At 40.3% G+C, this 20,963-nt stretch overlaps 1 protein-coding gene and 1 pseudogene across 6 annotated transcripts in view; one reads left to right on the forward strand and one right to left on the reverse strand.

Moving 5' to 3' along the window:
• NCK1 (NCK adaptor protein 1) overlaps window positions 1-20,963 on the forward strand; it is a 100,427-nt gene that overhangs the window by 28,140 nt on the left and 51,324 nt on the right. For 2 of the 6 annotated variants that reach the window (XM_054482551.2, XM_063662198.1), the window contains exon 2: window positions 17,434-17,482. The exons of 3 other annotated variants lie outside the window; for them this stretch is intronic. The gene's annotated coding sequence lies outside the window, so the exon portion shown is untranslated. Of the gene's footprint in view, window positions 1-13,018; window positions 13,141-17,433; window positions 17,483-20,963 lie in introns of all 6 variants that reach the window. One more of the 6 variants, XM_063662197.1, reaches the window with a different exon arrangement.
• LOC129032929 (RAD51-associated protein 1-like) lies at window positions 16,520-17,525 on the reverse strand (annotated as a pseudogene).

Below are 20,963 nucleotides of genomic sequence, written 5' to 3' on the forward strand. Positions count from 1 at the left end.
GGAGTCTCACTCTATTGACCAGGTTGGAGTGCAGTGGCCCGATCTTGGCTCACTGCAACCTCCTCCTCCTGGGTTCAAGGGATTCTCCTGCCTCAGCCTCCCAAGTAGCTGGGATTACAGGCACCTGCCACCGCGCCTGGCCAATTTTTGTATTTTTAGTAGAGACGGTTTTTCACCATGTTGGCCAGGCTGGTCTTGAACTCCTGACCTCAAGTGATCTGCCCACCTCGGCCTCCCAAAGTGTTGAGATTATAGGTGTGAGCCACTGCACCTGCCCAAGTTCTTATGTTTTAGAGATATTTACTTATTTATGGATGAAAATATTTTTTAGAGGTATACACTGAAATATTTACAGACAAATTTTTAGAGGTATACACTGAAATATTTACAGACAAGTTTTTTGCTTCAAAATACTTAAGCAAGGAAACAGGAATGGGTGAGAATGTGGATATTGTGGCCATGAGTTAATGATTTTAGCTACATGATGGGTTTAAGGGGTTTGTCCTCTTCTTTAATGTGTATTTGAAATTTTACATAATAGAAATTATAAAAGGAGGGAATTGTCTTTTCCAGCTATAACCTTGGGCATATTACTTAAACTTTTTTGAGACAGGGTCTTGCTCTGTCACCTAGGCTGGAGTACAGTGGCTCGATAACTCTTCAGCTGCTTAAGTAGCTGGAACTATAGGTGCATGCCACCATGACTGGTTAATGTTTGAATTTTTTGTAGAGACAGGATTTTGCCATGTTGCCCAGGCTGGCCTCCAACTCCTGGGCTCAAGTGATTTGCCTGCCTCAGCCTCTGAAAGTGCTGGGATTACAGGTGTGAGCCACTGCACCCAGCATACTTAAACCTTTGAAGCCTTAGTTTCTCAGTTAAAAATGGTGATATTAATACTGATTTTATCAGTTTGCTGTGGTGATTAATGACAATGTATTAAAACCACTTAGCATACTTACTCTGTGCACTCATTGTCCAGTAAATATTTCTGAAGTGAAATACAGTGAGATAATACAGTTAGGCATCAAGGTTAAGGGGTTTGTAGAGGGAGAAAAGGTTCTGGGCTCTTTATAGCAACCTTTCTTAAGAGATATGTTCTTTTTAGAATGTTATAAAGTTGGAATGGCTAACTTAAAAGCTTCCACAGACATAATATTTATTTATTTTGGCATGTTTTTAATAGGAGTTTTCTGATCTGAACGTGTACAGAAGCAGCAGTACAGTGGTATTTCATCTGTTCTAAACCACATCCTTTTACTGAATCTTATTCCGGAAGCATTTATAAGGCAGGTGCCCCTTTGAAAGACATTGTCCTTTAAAGTAGTTTGAAAGTAAATTTTCATTTAATATTAAAGTCAAATGAGGGAATACTTAAAATGGAAGCATGGGTTAATAAAATTGTATTAACACTAACTTCTTAGAGCACCTGACTTAAAGTATATATTTTTTGGTAGTAACTTGCCTATAGGTAGTATATAGTTATCCCTTTTTTTTTCTTTTGCAGTAAAACTTGGTTATGGATAGTATATACTTGTCCTTTGGTATCCATGAGGTATTGGTTCCAAGACTCCTTGCAGATACCAAAATTTGAGTATGCTTGAGTCTCTTGTGTAAAATGGGGTAGTATTTACATATAACCTGTGCACATTCTCCTGTGTACTCGAACTCATCTCTAGATTACCTAATACATTGTAAATGGTATTTAGGTAGTTAATACTATATTGTTTAGGGAATAATGACAAGGAAAAAACGTCTGTATATGTTTAGTACAGGTGCTTTTTTTTTTTCCTGAATGTTTTAAATCCACGGCTGGTTGAATTCATAGATGCGGAACCCATGGATACAGAGGGCTAACTGTACTAAGAAATTGCTGTCACAGTCTGTAGATGTCATACAGTTTTGTCTCCAGATAAATAAGAGACCTGTGAACACAAAGGAAACTTTCTTGTATGCCTTTTCATTCTCATGTTTTTAAAGTTTGTTCATTTTTTGTTTAGGGAACTTTAATGAGTTACTTAGGCAGAGTTTGGAACTGTCCTGTAGCTACATGATCAGTCATTTTTTTTTTTCGTATCTTTCTTTTTCTTTTTTTCTGAGATGGAGTTCTGCTCTTATTGCCCAGGCTGGAATGCAATGGCACAATCTCAGCTCACTGCAACCTCTGCCTCCCAGGTTCAAGCGATTCTTATACCTCAGCCTCCCAAGTAGCTGGGACTACAGCTAATTTTTGTGTTATTGGTAGAGACGGGGTTTCACTATGTTGGCCAGGCTGGTCTCGAACTCCTGACCTCAGGTGATCCACCTGCTTTGGCCTCCCAAAGTGCTGGGATTACAGTTGTGAGCCACCGCGCCCAGCCCCTATCTTTTATATTGTGTTTTATTTTTTAAGAAATGAGGTTTCACTGTGTTTTCCAGACTGGAGTACAGTGGCTGTTCACAGGTACCATCATATTGCACTGCGGCCTCCAACTCTTGGCCTCAAACGATCTTCCCACCTTATCCTCTTGAGTAGCTGGGACTACAGGAGTGCACCGCCATGCTCAGCATTTTTTTTCTATCTTAACATAAAAGGGAAAAAAGTTACTGTTGCGTTTTCTCCTGATAAATAGCAGCCCTAAGTAAGACTGGTAGTTTGGAATAAAGAATAAGTTAAAAAGGCAGGAAGGTGAGGAAAGAAGTGTTTAAAAATGAAGACGAGAAGGAGAAAAAGAAGTTGAGAGATAAAGTTTATATTTTCCTGTGCCTTAATATCAACTTGCAGTGAATTAGTTGAAAATTGCCTTGCCAGTTACATATAATTGGTGACTTTTAAGTTATTTGCCACCTGGAACAGACATAACTTCTTTAGCATAAAATTCAGATACAACTGTCATTGAATTTATATTTCCATAAAATTGGTGGTAGAATTTTTAGCATTAGGTAGGAGAAGAGGCCAGGGAAAGACAGCTATGTCTCAGGCACTGTACTGTTTTACGTTTTTTGTTAAATCCTCACAGCAGCCCTGTAGGTAGGTGTTACTGAAGCAGAGAGGTTAGATAACTTGCTCAGTGTTACACAGATAATAAATGACAGAGCAAGAATTCAAACTGTAATGTTTCTGTTCTTGTTATCTTTTTATTCATCACCTTTATTATTTTTTCTTTGTTTCTTTTTTTTTTTCTTTTGAGATGGAGTCTTGCTCTTGTCGCCCAGGCTGGAGTGCAATGGCATGATCTCTGCTCACTGCAACCTCCGACTCTTAGGTTCAAGCTATTCTCCTGCCTCAGCCTCCCAAGTTGCTGGGATTACAGGCGCCTGCCACTACACCCGGCTAATTTTTGTATTTTTAGTAGAGACGGAGTTTCGCCATGTTGGCCAGGCTGGTCACGAACTCCTGACCTTGTGATCTGCCTGCCTCGGCCTTGCAAAGTGCTGAGATTACAGGTGTGAGCCACCGTGCCTGGCTCTCCTTGCTTTATTTTATGATTCCATTCAGTCATTAGTCTTGTTGGTTTTTAAAAAAAGGTTTTATTGAGATATGATTCACATACTATACAGTTCACTCATTAAAAGTATACAATTCAGCTTTTAGTATATTCAGAGTTGTGCAACCATCACCACAATATTAGAATTTTTTTTTTTTTTTGAGACGGAGTCTCGCTGTGTCACCAGGCTGGAGTGCAGTGGCAAAATCTTGGCTCACTGCAACCTCTGCCTCCCAGGTTTAAGTGATTCTCCTGCCTCAGCCTCCCCAGTAGCTGGGACTACAGAAGCCTGCCACCATGCCCAGCTAATTTTTTGTATTTTTAGTAGAGACGGGGTTTCACCATGGTGGCCAGGATGGTCTTGATCTCTTGACCTTGTGAGCCACCGCACCCAGCCATATTAGAACATTTTAATCGCCTCCCAAAGCAATGCCATACTCATTAGTTGTCACTCCTAAGCTCCCCTCTCCGTGTCCTAGGAAACCATTAATCTGCCTTCTGTCTCTATACATTTGCTCATTCTGAACCTTTCATGTAAATGGAATCATATAGTATATGGTCCTTTGTGACTGCTTTCTTTCACTTAGCTCAATGTTTTTTTTTTGTTTGTTTTGTTCTTTTCTTTTTTGAGGCAAGGTCTTGCTCTGTTGCTCAGACTGTAGTACAGTGCTTGATCACAGCTCACTGCAACCTCTGCCATCCAGGCACAAGTGATCCTCCTGCCTCAGTCTCCTGAGTAGCTGGGACTGTGCCACCATGCCAGGCTAATTTTTTGATTTTTTTTTTTTTTTGTAGAGATAGTCTCACTGTGTCGCCCAGGCTGGTCTTGAATTCCTGGGCTCAAGTGATTTTCCCACCTCTGCCTCCCAAAGAGCTAGGATTACACGCATGAGCCACTGCACCCAGCAGCTTGATGTTTTTAAGGTTCATCCATGTTATAGCACATACTGGTACTGTGTCCGGAATTGGTGGGTTCTTGGTCTCACTGACTTCAAGAATGAAGCCGCGGACACTCGCGGTGAGTGTTACAGCTCTTAAGGTGGCACATCTGGAGTTTGCTCCTTCTGTTGTTCAGATGTGTTCGGAGTTTCTTCCTTCTGGTGGGTTCGTGATCTCGCTGGCTCAGGAGTGAAGCTGCAGACCTTCGCTGTGAGTGTTACAGCTCTTAAGGTGGCGCGTCTGGAGTTGTTGGTTCCTCCTGGTGGGCTCGTGGTCTCGCTGGCTTCAGGAGTGAAGCTGCAGACCTTCGCGGTGAGTGTTACAGCTCATAAAGGCAGTGTGGACCCAAAGAGTGAGCAGCAGCAAGATTTATTGCAAAGAGCGAAAGAACAAAGCTTTCACAGTGTGGAAGGGGACCCGAGCGGGTTGCCACTGCTGGCGTGGGCATCCTGCTTGTATTCTGTTAGGTGGCCCCACCCACATCCTGCTGATTGGTAGAGCCGAGTGGTCTGTTTTGACAGGGTGCTGATTGTTGGCGTTTACAATCCCTGAGCTAGACACACAGGTTCTCCAGGTCCCCACCAGATTAGCTAGATACAGAGTGTCTACACAAAGGTTCTCCAAGTCCCCACCAGAGTAGCTAGATACAGAGTGTCGATTGGTGCATTCACAAACCCTGAGCTAGACACAGGGTGCTGATTGGTGTGTTTACAAACCCTGAGCTAGAGACAGAGTGCCCATTGTTGTATTTACAATCCCTGAGCTAGACATAAAGGTTCTTCAAGTCCCCACCAGACTCAGGAGCCCAGCTGGCTTCACCCAGTGGATCCCGCACCGGGACTGCAGGTGGAGCTGCCTGCCAGTCCTGCACCATGCACCTGCACTCCTCAGCCCTTGGGTGGTCCATGGGACTGGGCGCTGTGGAGCAGGGGGCGGCGCTCGTCGGGGAGGCTCAGGCGGCACAGCAGCCCATGGGGGCGGGGGGGAAGGCTCAGGCATGGCGGGCTGCAGTTCCTGAGCCCTGCCCCGTGGGGAGGCAGCTAAGGCCCGGCGAGAAATCGAGCGCAGTGCCGGTGGGCTGGCACTGCTGGGGGACCCAGTACACCCTCTGCAGTTGCTGGCCCGGGTGCTAAGCCCCTCATTGCCCGGGGTCGGCAGGGCCCGCCGGCTGCTCCTAGTGCAGGCGGCGAAGCCCACGCCCACCCAGAACTCCAGCTGGCCCGCAAGCGCCGTGCGCAGCCCGGGTTCCTGCTGGCGCGTCTCCCTGCACACCTCCCCTCAAGCTGAGGGAGCCGGCTCCGGCCTTGGCCAGCCCAGAAAGGGTCTCCCACAGTGCAGTGGTGGGCTGAAGGGCTCCTCAAGTGCCGCCAAAGTGGGAGCCCAGGCAGAAGAGGCGCCCACAGCGAGCGAGGGCTCTGAGGACTGCCAGCACGCTGTCACCTCTCAGTACTTCATTCTTTTTTATTGCTGAATAATTATGTAATTTTACAGTTAATACCACATTTTATGCATTCATCAGTTTACAGGCATTTGAGTTTTTTCTCCCTTATGGCTATTATGAATAATATGGCTACTGGCATTCATGTACATGTGTTTAAAAAGTTATTGTGGTAAGATATGTGTAACATAAAATTTACCATTTTAACCATTTTTAAGTGTACAGTATTAAGTATATTCACATGGTTATGCAACCATCACCACCACCTGTTTGCATAACTTTTTCATTTTTGCCACCTGAAACTCTGTACCCATTAAACAACAACTCACAGGTCTGCCATCCCCCCAACCTCTGGCAATCACCATTCTACTTTCTATCTCTATGAATTTGACAACTCCTGGAACCATGTGTAAGTGAAATTAAATCATACAATATTTGTCCTTTATGACTGGCTTATTTCACTGAGTACAGTGTCTTCAAGGTGTATTCACATTGTAGCATGTGTCAGAGTTCCTCCCCCACCAAAGGCTGGTACTGTTCCATTGAATCTATATTTACCACGTTTACTCATTCAACTGATGAGGGACACTGAGGTGGAGTTTTGCTCTTGTTGCCTAGGCTGGAGTGCAGTGGCACGATCTCGGCTCATTTGCAACCTCCACCTCCTGGGTTCAAGTAATTCTCCTGCCTCGGCCTCCCAAGTAGCTGGGATTACAGGCATGGGCCACCATGCCTGGTTAATTTTGTATTTTTAAAAGAGATGGGGGTTTCACCATGTTGGTCAGGCTGGTCTTGAACTCCTGACCTCAGGTGATCTACCCGCCTCAGCCGCCCAAAGTGCTGGGATTACAGGCATGAGCCACCACGCCCGCCTGATGATGGACACTTTGGTTGCTTCCACTTTTTGGCTGTTGTGAATAATGCTGTTATGAACATGGGTGTACAAGTATCTATTTGAGTTCTCACTTTTACTTCTTTTGGGTTTGTATCCAGAAGTGAAATTGCTGGATCATATTACCATATTCAAAAAATTCTGTTTCTGATTTTTTGAAGAACTGCCATATGGGTTTCCACAGTGGCTGTACCATCTTATCTTCCCACCAGCAATGCACAAGGGTTCTAATTCTCTACATCTTCACCAACACTTGTTATTTTCTGTCATCATCATCTTTTTTTTAATAATAGCCGTGGTGATGGTTGTGAGGTGGTATTATTGTGGTTTTGATTTGGATTTTTCTAATGGCTGGTGATATGATCATCTTTTCATGTGCTTATTCATTGTTTGCATATCTTCTTTGGAGAAGTGTCTATTCAATTCCTTCCCCACTTTTGTGTTGGATTTTTATTTTATTCTTTTTAGAGAGAAAGTCTCACTGTATCACTCAGGCTGGAATACAGTGACATAATCATGGCTCATTGCAATCTCATCCTCTTGGGCTCAAGTGATCCTCCTGTCTCAGCTTCCTGGGTAGCTAGGACTATAGGTGCATGCCACTGCTTGGCTCATTTATTTATTTTTTGTAGAGATGGGGGTCTCACTATGTTGCCCAAGCAGGTCTTGAACTTTTAGCCTCAAGGGATCCTCCTGTCTCAGCCTCCCAAAGTGCTGGGATTATAGGTGTGAGTCACCACACCCAGCTGGATTTTGTTGTTGTTGTTGACTTGTAAGAGTTCTTTGTATATTCTGAATATCAGTGTCCTATCAGATGTGATTTCCAAATATTCCTTTCTGTGGGTTACCTTTTCACTATATTAATTTAGTGTCCTTTCATATGCAAAGTATGTTAAAAAGATCTTAATTTTGATGAAGTCCAGTTTGACTCTTTTCGGTTGCCTGTGCTACTGATGTCCTGGATTATCTGAGTGGGCTCTGGTAATCACAAGAGTCCTTATCAGAGGGAATCAATTAGTCCAAGAAAGGGATGTGATGCTGAAAGCAGAAATCTTGATGATGTGGCCAAGTGCAAAGGAATGTAGGCAGCTTCTAGGAGCTGGAATAGACAAAGAACAGATTCTTCTGTAGAGCCTTCTGAAGGAATGCAGGCTTTGATTGTAGTTTTGTAATCTACTCCATCCAGGCTGCTGCAAACGCCAAACAGGCCTGTAAGACCTGTTTTAGACTTAAAGACCTCTAGAACTGTAAGTTCACAAATTTGTATTGTTTTAAGCCACTATTGTTACACAGCACATTAGGCAATTAATACAACTAGAATCAAAGGAGAGACTGAGAGCATGAAGATTATACATAAGACTTTTAAAATACTTTATTTCAATAGGTTTTTGGGGAACCGATGGTGTTTGATTACATGAGTAAGTTCTTTAGTGGTGATTTCTGAGATTGGTACAACCATCACCCAACAACAATGTACACTGTACCCAATGTGTAGTCTTTTATCCCTCACGCCACCACCCTTATCATTCATATGCTTTTGCGTCCTTATAGCTTAGCTCCCACTTATGAATGGAGAATATACAATGTTTGGTTTTCCATTCCTGAGTTACTTCAGTTAGAATAATGGTCTCCAGTTCCATCCAGGTTGCTGCAAATGCCATTATTTTGTTTCTTTTTATGGCTGAGTAATATTCCATGGGGTGTGTGTGTGTGTGTGTGTATATATATATATATATAAAACACCATATTTTCTTTACCCACTCATTAATTGATGGATATTTGGGCTGGTTCCATATTTTTGCAGTTGTGAATTGTGCTGCTGTAAACATGCATGTGCAAGTATCTTTTTCGTATAATAACTTCTTTTCCTCTGGGTAGATACACAGGAGTGGGATTGCTGGATCTACTTTCAGTTCTTTAAGGAATCTCCATGCTAGTTTACATTCCCACAAACAGTGTAAAAGAGTTCCCTTTTCACCACATCCACGCCAACATCTATTTTTTGATTTTTTGATTTTTTGATTGTGGCCATTCTTGCAGGAGTAAGGTGGTACTTCATTGTGGTTTTGATTTGCATTTCCCTGGTAATTAGTGATGTTGAACATTTTTTCATATGTTTGTTGGCCATTTGTATATCTTCGTTTGAGAATTGTCTATTCATGTCCTTAGCCTGTTTTTTGATGGGATTGTTTTTTTCTTGCTAATTTGAGTTCCTTGTAGATTCTGGATATTAGTCCTTTGTCAGATGTATAGATGGTGAAGATTTTCTCCCACTCTGTGGGTTGTTTACTCTGCTGATTGTGTCTTTTGCTGTGCAGAAGCTTTTTAGTTTAAGTCCCATCTCTTTATCTTTTTGAGGCATGAGACTTTTGATAGAATCTACATCTTGCTTTGCTCAGATTGGCTTAAACCCTACATTGATTCTAATCCATCACTAAGTCTTGACATTTCCGTGGAAATTTGAGAAGGGTTAGTGATATAAGCCAGTGGTACCTGCTGCTGCAACTGGTATTGAGGCAGGAATTACTATTCATCATTACCTTCTTTTACTATCTATTCTAGATTTCCTTTATGCTGGGCCAGCATTTAAGCTGGTTTAAGTTGCTTGTGTCCTTTAGGCTTTCATCCTTGTGGGACTTGAGCCTTTAGTTGCCTTGCCTGTTTAGAGCCATGGTTGCTGTAATTTCCTGTTTACCCTATTAGCAAGCATGAAAATACCCTGCATTCCAGACAGATTGCTCCCTAATCCCATTGTGTACAACAGGTCCTAATAATCAGGGTCATTTATCACTGCTAGTATATTTATTCCTTTCTTTGCCTGCTTGTTCATCAGTATGAGAAGCCCATAATGACCAAATGGTGGTTGTGGCTTTAGGCTCCGTGAACCCCTACTGTGGAAGCATTACCCTCAGGATCTCTAGTACAGCAGAGATTTTAAATTGTGGGGATAGGAAATCCACATGCTGTAAGTGAGTTACTGGGAGTGATGGTGAAGAGTCAATCTAACTTCTCTAGCCCTTCGTTTCTAAACCCGTGCATCTCAGGTAGTAGGGATATAATACCCTAGCCATTCGTTCAGTGCATATGCTGCATCCCAAATGACCAGCAGAATGACTTCTTAATTGAGCTTTTAATTTAATGCACCACTTTATGATTTTGTTAGCGTGACAGTTTCTAGGTGATGTGGTATGTGGTGTAGGACCAGTGGATGCCATGGTCATGTGCTTAATGTTGTATCTTCTTCACCATTAAACGAGTCCTTTAGTTTGAAGTGATGTTAAAGTGAATCCCAGATTGGCAAAGCAAACATTTTGAAACCATTGAGGTACTGTAAATGTCCAGAGACACTCAGGGCAGGAAAGGCAAACTCATTTCTACAGTAAGTGTAAATCCTACTTCCCCTGGAATGCAAAGGTTCCAATTCCATCGTGCCACCTGCTCAGTTCTGTGTCTGATAAGTTGTTTCCTGCATTCTGCTGTGATCCTAATTTTGCTAGATTTTTTAATCTTAGTAGTACTTTTAATTATATTTTTCAGAAATAAGCTGATTTTTTTGGTTTTTTTTTTTTTTTGAGATGGAGTTTCATTCTTGTTGCCCAGGCTGGAGTGCAGTGGCACTACTATCTCGGCTCACCGCAACCTCCACCTCCTGGGTTCAAGCAGTTCTCCTGCCTCAGCCTCCCAAGTAGCTGGGATTACAGGCATGTGCCACCAAGCCCAGCTAATTTTGTATTTTTAGTAAAGGCGGGGTTTCTCCATCTTGGTCAGGCTGGTCTCGAACTCCTGACCTCAGGTTATCCGCCCGCCTCGGCCTCCCAAAGTGCTAGGATTATAGGCATGAGCCACTGCGCCCGGCAAGCTGATTTTATTTGATAATGGGATGTGATAAACAGTTTTCACTTTAACATAGTCAACTATATGATTCCATTTGTATGGAATTCAAGAAAAGGCAAACTGATGACAGCCTATCAGTGCTTGCCAGTCTGGAGAGAAATGACTGTAAAGGAGCATAATATAACTTTTTTGGGTGATGGAAGTGTTTTAGATCTTGTCAAAACTCATTGAACTGTACACTTAAAATTAGTTTTGTAGGTGAATTATATCTCAAAGCTGATTTTGAAAAAATAAGAATTAATGTACTTATCCTTTTCCATAATATCTTTTCGTTTGTGGTTTATGCTTTTTGATTCTTAAGTTTGAGAAACTCTTCTCTACTCTGGGGTATTTTTTTCTAATTTTCCAATTCATTAATTGCTGCTATTTATTTCCCTTATTGTCTCAAAATATGGTGTATGGTAAGACATACAGAGACCAAAAAGACTGTCATGGAGGAAGAGTTTTGTACTCACTGTTACATAGAAACAGGAGGCAGGCATGTCATCGAAGGCCCCATGGGAAAGCACCAAGGTTGGTCAGGAAGCAGAAGGAGGAGAAAAGCATAGGCCAGAGCCTATATTGTGGTTTCTGTGGAAAAGAATGGGCAGCTGGGCACAGTGGCTCACGCCTGTAATCCCAGCACTTTGGGAGGCCGAGGTGGGCGGATCACGAGGTCAAGAGATCGAGACTATCTTGGCCAACCTGGTGAAACCCCGTCTCTACTAAAAGTACAAAAATTAGCTGGGCGTGGTGGCGCGTGCCTGTAGTCCCAGCTACTCGGGAGCCTGAGGCAGGAGAATCGCTTGAACCCGGGAGGTGGAAGTTGCAGTGAGCCGATATTGTGCCATTGCCCTCCAGCTTGGTGACAGAGCGAGACTCTGTCTCAACAACAACAACAACAACAACAACACAAAAGAATGGGCAAGACAGGGTAGGCAAGCTTGAGTATATTTCAGATTGGATAATTTGAATAATTTTGGTGGGTTCGGGGTTATAGGTGTGGTCCCTGGTTGTCTGGTACCTGGCCCTGGGGTGTGTGAGGGCAGAAGGAATACTGGTTTGGTGTGTGAGAGTTATTATCATTATTATTTTTTTTTTTTGAGATGGAGTCTCGCTCTGTCGCCCAGGCTGGAGTGCAGTGGTACGATCTCGGCTTACTGCGAGCTCCGCCTCCCAGGTTCATGCCATTCTCCTGCCTCAGCCTCCCGAGTAGCTGGGACTGCAGGCGCCCGCCACCACGCCCAGCTAATTTTTTGTATTTTTTTAGTAGAGACGGGGTTTCATCATTTTAGCCAGGATGGTCTCGATCTTCTGACCTCGTGATCCGCCTGCCTCGGCATCCCAAAGTGTTGGGATTACAGGCGTGAGCCACTGCGCCCGGCCGAGAATTACTTAAAGATGGTTGTGATATAGACTTTAAAAGATTGCTTGGTTGCATATCAAAGGGTTTTCAGAGGCAAGTTGCTTGCTATCTCTAGGAAGTAGCCCTGGGAGGTGAAGTCCCTCCTGGGTTTGTAGGGCCCAAGATGTCAAAACATCATAAAATATAGAAAAAATTTAAGAAGATTAACATACTTATGTTTTCTTTAGGTTTACTCTTTTTTTCTAGTTTCTTGATTGAGAATATATTAGTTAAGCATATTCAGTCTTATTGTTTTGTTTCAAGAGCATTAAGACTGTAATTTTAGCTGAGCTCCACATTTTGATGGTGTGGTACATTTATTGTCATTCAGTTCTGATTTTTATCGTTTATCATTTTAAATTTATTTAGAAGTTCATTTCTAAGTTAACAAATATTTGAAAATGGTGATTTCAACATTATATCTTGGTTAGAGAAGGTGGTCTTAGATAAAAGTTCCTTGAAATTTTTTTTGTTTTTCATTGTGACTTTATTTTGAAAATGTTTCATATGTACTTGAAAATAATTATATTTTTATTTTTTGTTTGGTGGAGGGTTCTTTATATAACTGTTAGATCAAACTTACTTTGTGGATCAAAAGTTGTATATACTTACTGGTGTTCGGACATTCTGATCTATCAGTTTCTAATGTAAGTAAATTAGAGGCTCATGCAGTGGTTGAAGATTAATTTTTTTCTTGGAATTCTCTTTTTGCCTTATTTTGATAGGTGTGTATAAGGCTTTGGTATGTTTGTAGTTTATTTTATTATTAATATATATATCATGTTTCCATACCTTTTAATGTTGCAGTAAAATTGTTTTGTCTGACGTTAAAATTGCCGTACCACCTTTTTTAAAAAATTGCCATACCACCTTTTTAAAAAAAAGGTTTGTTAGAATTTATTTTTTTTCATCTTTTCTGTGTTAATGTTTTAGTTCACTTTTATAAACAGCTTTAGTTGAATTTGTGTGTTGTTTTTATTTTATTTTATATTATTTATTTTTTGAGACGGAGTCCCACTCTGTTGCCCAGGCTGGAGTGCAGTGGCACAATCTCGGCTCACTGCAACCTCTGCTTCCTGGATTCAAGTGGTTCTTGTGCCTCAGCCTCCCGAGTAGCTGGGATTACAGGTGCGTACCACCACACCCCACTAATTTTTGCATTCTTAGTAGAGACAGGATTTTGCCATGTTGACCAGGCTGGTCTCTAACGCCTGACCTCAGGTGATCCTCCCACCTTGGCCTCCCAAAGTTCTGGGATTACAGGCATGAGTCACCATGCCCAGCCTGTATGTTATTTTTGTTATTTTCTGTTACAAATGAGTTAAATTCATTCACATCTATTTTAATTATGATATATCTGGATTTTTATCATCTTGCTTTGTTTGCCATCCTTTTTCTTTGCTTCTCTTCTCCTTTCCTGTTTTTTGTTTTTTATTGATAGATAATATTTTACATATTTATGAGGCACATGTGACATTTTGTTACATAGGATGTGTAATGATCAAGTCAGGGTATTTGGGATATCTATCACCTTGAGTATTTATCATTTCTATGTGTTGGGAACATTTAAAGTCCTCTCTTCTATCTACTTTGAAATACACAGTTTTGCTAACTATAGTCACCCTATTCTGCTATAGAATATTAGAATTTTTATACTTTCTCTTTAACAATATGTTTGTGTACACTGACCAACCTCTCTTCATTACCTACCACCCATGTACCCTTCTCAGACTTTGGTGTCTGTCATTCTACTGTCTGCCTCCATGAGATCATCTTTTAAACCCACTGAATGAGTTAGAACATATTATATTTGTCTTTCTAGTCCTGGCTTATTTCACTTAATGTAATGACCGCCAGGTCCATCCATATTGCTGCAAATGACATGATTTCATTCTTTTTTAATGGCCAAATAGTATTCCATTGTGTATATATGCCGCATATGTCCATTAATCTGTTTTTTTTTGTTTTGTTTTGTTTTTAAAGACAGGGTCTCACTCTGTCACCCAGGCTGGAGTGCAATGGTGCAATCATGGTTCACTGCAGTGAGTAGCTGGGACCACAAGCATACCCCACCGCACCTGGCTAATTTTAAAAAAATTTTTTTTGTAGAAATGGAGGTCTCACTATGTTGCCCAAACTGGTCTCAAATTCCTGGGCTCAAGCGGTCCTCCTGCCTCAGCCTCCCAGAGTGCTAGGATTACAGACCTAGCCCTGTGCCTGGCCCCTTACATCCGTTGATGAACACTTAGGTTGATTACATATATTTGCTGTTGTGAATAGTGCTACAATAAACATGCAAGTGCAGGTATCCCTTTGATATACTGATTTCTTTTCCTTTGGATAACTACCTAGTAATAGGATTGCTGGATCTTGTGGTAGTTCCGTTTTCAGTTTTTTGAGAAATTTTCGTAGTTTTCCAAAAAATATGTACTAGTTTACATTCTTACCAACACTATATAAGAGTTCCCTTTTTTTCTACATCCTTACCAGTGTCTTTTTTGTCTTTTGTTTTACTTTTATTTATTATTTTGAGACAGAATCTCACTCACTGTCACCCAGGCTGGAGTGCAGTGGTGTAATCTTAGATAACTGCAACCTCTGTCTCCCAGGTTCAAGTGATTCTGCTGTCTCAGCCTTCCAAGTAGCTGGGACTACAGTTATGCGCCACCATGCTCGGCTAATTTTTTGTATTTTTAGTAGAGATGGGGTTTTGCCATGTGTTGGCCAGGCTGGTCTGAAACTCCTGACCTCAAGTGATCTGCCTGCCTTGGCCTCCCAGAGTGCTGAGATTACAGACGTGAGCCACCACACCTGGCCTTTTTTGTTATTTAAATAACAGCCATTTTAACTTAGCTGAAATTATATTTCATGTGGTTTTTATTTGCATTTCCCTAATGATTAGTGATGTTGAGCATTTTTTCATATACTTGTTTGCCATTTGTATGCCTTCCTTTGAAAAATATCTATTCATGTCCTTAGCCTACTTTTAAATGGGATTATTGATGGGGTTTTTGTTTTTGTTGTTTGAGTTCCTTGTATATTCTAGGTATTAGTCACTTGTTGAATAGTTTGCACATATTTTCTCCCATTCAGCAGATTGTCTCTTCACCCTTTTTTTAGACAAATGCTCACTTTAATCACAATTCTAAATTAATTATTTTCACGTTAACATAGATGTTCCCATAAACTGAGAAGCACTGAGCTAAGTATTATACATTTTTAATGGTTAATATGATTTAAAAATTTTTATAAAAATTGATCAGAAGCTAGTTGAAATTCTCACCATAAATACAAAATATTGATTACAATTGTTTTTCACAGTAAATTGAGATCTAAGCTTCCTAAAAAGCTGTATTATCTAATATCATAATAGGGATGACTAAATACTTGACAACTACTTTCGGAAGAACTGGCTTAACAAAAAGTTACTATTTGAAGAAACAGCTTTCCCTTGTTTATATTTACAAGAAAAAGGCTAACATTTTTGCAGAGCCCTCATTTTATCATGAAGTGTGGATAGTCAGAAGCAGGTGCCTGTTGGTGGGGTGCAGTGGTTCACACCTGTAATCCCAGCACTTTGGGAGGCCAAGGCAGGCAGATCACTTGAGGTCAGGAGTTCAAGACCAGCCTGGCCAACATGGTGAAACCCCATCTCTACTAAAAATACAAAAATTAGCTGGGTGTGATGGTAGTTGCCTGTGATCCCACCTATTCGGGGAGGCTGAGGCATGAGAATCACTTGAACCCGGGAGGCGGAGGTTCCAGTGAGCCGAGATCGTGCCAGCCTGGGTGATAGAGTGAGACTCCCTCTCAAAAAAACAAACAAACAAACAAAAAAAAACAAAGGTGGATTCAGTGGTATCAAGAAAAAAGCATTTCAAAACATTTCCACTTTTATTAAAGGTTTTGACAATGAAGATATCACTAAATGTCTTTAAATTCTATTTGCTATAGAATAACCATCTAAATAGGAGACACATGCCATAATACAGCAACCATTTTAGTGTGTAAAATACTTCTGAACTCTTACTACAAAAAGATTTGGCTAAAATACAAAACATCTTTGCAATAAAACTGATAATGTAGCTTAAGTAGCTTATAAGATTTCAGAAATGTCTTATGAAATAAATGAGAATGTTTCCCTGTGTGAGATAAAACCGAACAGTTAACATTAAGGTGCTATAAACTAGACAAAGCTAGAAAGGCACATCATGTAACTAGAAAAGAACGGCATGTGATGTGGACTTCCTCCATGTCAAACTGACAGGAAAATAGAATATGCTCTTCAGAAGGAAAGGCATGAGAAGATAATTCTTACAAAGCTCTCATTGAGATCTTGAAGAGCTTTACAGAGAACATAATCATAAAATGGCTAGAGATCATTTATAGGACATGGTAATGGATTCCTTTATATTACAATACCTGCCTCAGATATAAACACAAATCATATATAAACACCCTTGTAAAGCTGTGCTTCTTTCAGCCAAACATTTCTCTGGTACCACAGTCAGCCTCTAGTAGCATTTGGATGCAAAGGTTTAACTCGTCCTGATCTGGACAAGCCACAGCAGAGACTCTGATTTGGAGACTTCATGGACACTCCTGCCAGTGCGCTGCTGCTATTGCTGCTACTTCCAGATGCTGGTAGAACCATTTAGGTCTCTTGCTTTCAGCTGAAGGACTGCATATTTGTAATGGTTTCCTAGTTGCATCTGAAGAAAGATAAATCTCTTTTGGTGAGGACTGAGATTCTGATTTGATGGCAGCCAGAGCAGTCTACCAAAGTCACTAAAGCATTACATTTGGATTTAGATTCCTTCTCTTTCTTTTCTACTGGGGATTTTACCTTCACTTCTTTTTTTTTTTTTTTTTTTTTTAATTTCTTTAACTTTACTTTTTCTCATAGAGAAGTCTTTGTCATTATCCTCACTCTCACCAAAATCAGAATCATCCTCAGAATCTTCACCAGTTGCCAAGTCTGGTTTGGTGTCATTAGCACTGTTGCCATCACTGCCTTCCAGAAAAATTTTCCTGTCTTGTACCGCAGCTTTAGATGCTGCTTTTCTTTTCCCTTGAATATCACCATCGTCTTTCTCAGTAATCTTATCCAAATCTAAATAATCACTGGCAACACTGCAATTAGAGATATGAGGAGACTTACTGTTTCTGTTCTACTATTGCCATGTTTTTCAACTCTTTTATCTTGAGACTTCTGCACATTAGTGGTGACTGTTGAAAGTTCCTTCACTGATAAAGCTAGTGCAACTTCTAAGTCTCTGTGGTAGAGCTTGTCATCTAAAGCCATCCTTTTTTTAGGGGTTTTCTCTTCTAGTGGGATTTCTTCTTTCTGGAGATTGTTCGAATTAGGTTTTGGTTTATCTTGTTTTAACTCCTTTGATGTTCTGGATTTCTTGTTTAAAGGTACAGTTGCAGAAACAAAATCATCATCACTGTCAAGAGTCGCCAAACTGTGAGTAATTGATTGGTTTCTTACATCTCGCAGGCTGCACCATGGTCCCTTTCAAGGCTTGATATTTACACTTCCCAGGTTCTTGTTGGCTGTAGTGGTGGTTTCAGTTCCCGCCCAAAACCCGACATTGGCGCTCTCCCTTCACTCTTCATTGTTTCCTTTGCTGTGCAGAAGCCTTTGTTGTTGTTGTTGTTTTTAAATATAATCAGTTGGCTTTAAATATGTGGATTTATTTCTGAATTATCTGTTTTATTCCATTAGTCTATGTGTCTGTTTTATACCAGTACCATGCTGTTTTGGTTACTGTAACCTTGTAATGTATTTTGAAGTCAGGTAGTTTTATTCTTTTTGCTCAAGATTGTTTTGGTGGTTTGGGCTCCTGTTTGGTTTCATATGAATTTTAAGATTGCTTTTTCTATTTCTGTGAAAAAAGACATTGGTATTTTGATAGCCGTAGCATTGAAAATGTAGATTGCTTATGGCAGTATGGTCATTTTAATAATGTTAATTCTTATCTTTGAGCATGGGATGTCTTTCCATTTGTTTGTGCCCTCTTTATTTTATCCAGTGTTTTGTAGTTTTTATAGCTATTGTAAAAAGGGAATGCCTTCTTGATTTCTTTCTCAGCTAGTTTGTTTTATTGGTGTATAGAAACAGGTTTTGTGTGTTGATTTTTTTTTAACACTCCCTACTTCACAGATGGATGCATATTGATTTATGTGTGTTGATTTTGTCCTGCAACTTTACTGAATTTATTTAGCAGAACTAAGTTTTTTGGTGGAGTCTAGGTTTTTCTAGATATAAGATCATATCATCAGCAAAGAGGGACAGTTTGACATCCTCTTTTCTAATTTGGATGCCTTTTCTTTTTTTCCCTCTTGCCTGATTGGTCTGGCTGGGACTTGCAGTACTATGTTGAATAGGAGTGATTAAAGTAGGCATCCTTGTCTTGTTCCAGTTCTTAGAAGAAAGGGTTTCAACTTTTCCCCATTCAGTATGATGTTAGCTGTGGGTTTGTCATATATGACCTTTGTTATGTTGAAGTATGTTTCTTTTATGCCTAGTTTGTTAAGAGTTTTTATCACGAAGGGACACTGAATTTTATTAAGTGCTTTTTCTGTGTCTGTTGAGATGAACATATGGTTTTGCCCTTTATTCTGTTGATGTTATGAATCATATTTGTTGATTTGTGTAACCATCCTTGCCTCTCTGGGATAAATCTCACTTCATTGTGGTGTATTTTTTTTTTTAATGTTGTTGGATTCAGTTTGCCAGTATTTCGAGAATTTTTATCTCTGTGTTCATTAGGGATATTGGCCTGTAGTTTTCTTTCTTTTTTTTTAAATATATTTTTTATTTTTTATTGCATCGTTGTCTGGTTTCAGTGTTAAGGTAATGTTGGCCTTGTAGAATAAGTTGGGGAGAATTGATGTTAGTTCTTCTATGAGTGTTTGGTAGAATTTGGCAGTGAAACCATCCAGTCCCGGACTTCTCTTTGTTGGGAGACTTTTTATTACTGATTAAATGTCTTTACTCATTATCAATCTGTTCAGGTTTCGTATTTCTTCCTGATTCAATCTTGGTAGATTGTATATGTCTATGTCTAGGAATGCATCCATTTCCTCTCAATTTTCCAGTATGTTAGTGTATCATTGTTTGTAATAGTTTTTAATGATCTTTTGTATTTTTGTGGAATTAGTTGTAATGTCTCTTTTCATTTCTGATTTTATTTGGGTCCTCTCTTTTTATATTGATTAGTCTAGCAAGTGGTTTATTGATTTACCTTTTCAAAAAATCAGCTTTTTATTGTTCTTTTGTGCTTTTTAAAAAAGTCGTTTTATTTGGTTCTGCTCTGATCTTTATTATTTCTTTCCTTCTACTAATTTGGGGTTTGGTTCTAGTTCCTTAAGGTGCATTGCTAGATTGTTTCTTTAAAATCTTACTGCTTTTTTGATGTAGGCATTTGTTGCTATAAATTTCCCCCTTAGCACTGTTTTTGCTGTATCTCATAGATTTTCGGTATGTTGTATTAGATTTTCATTTGTTTCAATAATTTTTTTGATTTCTTCCTTAATGTCTTCCTTGACCCAGTCGTCATTCAGAAGCATGTTGTTTAACTTCTGTGTATTTATATAGTTTCCAAAGTTCTTCTTAACTCTTTGGGTTTTTTTGTTTTTATTTTTGTTTTTGTTTTTTTTGAGACAGAGTTTTGCTTAGTCACCCAGGCTGGAGTGCAGTGGCACTATCTGAGCTCACTGCAACCTCTGCCTCCTGGGTTCAAGCAGTTCTTGTGCCTCAGCCTCCTGAGTAGCTGGGACTACAGGTGCACGCCACCATGCCTGGCTGATTTTTGTATTTTAGTAAAAACGGGGTTTCACCATGCTGCCCAGGCTGGTCTCGAGCTCCTGAGCTCAGGCAATCCGCCCACCTCAGCCTCCCAGAGTGCTAAGATTACAGGCGCGAGCTACCCCACCCAGCCTATTGTTCTTGATTTCAAGTTTATTCCATTCTTACTGAGGAGATACTTGATACGATTTCAATTTTTAAAAATTTGTTGACACTTGTTTTGTGTCCTAACATGATCTATCCTGGAGAATGTTCCATATGCTGATGAAAAGAATGTGTATTCTGTAGATGTTAGATGAAATGTTCTGTAAATGTCTGTTAGGTCTGTTTGGTCTGATATGCAGTTTAAATCCAATGTGGCTTTCTTAATTTTTTTATCTACATGATCCATTTAATGCTCACAGTGGGGTGCTGGTGTCCCTAACTATTATCGTAGTGGAATCTCTCTCTCCTTACAGATCTAATAATACTTGCTTTATATATCTGGGTGCTCCAGTGTTGGGTGCCTTATATGTTTGGAATTGTTATATCCTCCTCCTGAATTTTTCCCTTTAGCATTATATAATGACCTTCTTTGTCTCTTTTTACTGTTTTTGACTTAAAATTTGTTTTGTTTGATACAAATATAGCTACTTCTAGTCACTGTTGGTTTCTGTTTGCATGGAATATCTTTTTCCATCCCTTAATTTCATCCTGTATGTCTTTACAGGTGAGATGAGTTTATTGTAGGTAGTATATAGTTGGGTCATGCTTTAAAAACATTTTTAAAAATCTGTTCAATCAGTATCTGTCTTATTTATTTAATTGAGATGGAGTTTTGCTCTTGTTGCCCAGACTGGAATACAATGATGCGGTCTTGGCTCACTGCAACCTCTGCCTCCTGGGTTCAAGCGATTCTCCTGCCTCAGCCTCCCGAGTAGCTGGGATTACAGGCACCTGCCACCATGCCTGGCTAATTTTTGTATTTTTAGAGGAGATGGGGTTTCACCATGTAGGCCAGCCTGATCTTGAACCCCTGACCTCAGGTGATCTGCCTGCCTCAGCCTCCCAAAGTGCTGGGATTGTAGGTGTGAGCCACACCGCGCCTGGCCAAATTAGTCTGTATCTTTTAAATGGAAAGTTTGATCAGTTTGCA

Source organism: Pongo pygmaeus, chromosome 2, assembly GCF_028885625.2.
Source record: "Pongo pygmaeus isolate AG05252 chromosome 2, NHGRI_mPonPyg2-v2.0_pri, whole genome shotgun sequence".
NCBI classification, from domain to species: Eukaryota; Metazoa; Chordata; class Mammalia; order Primates; family Hominidae; genus Pongo; species Pongo pygmaeus.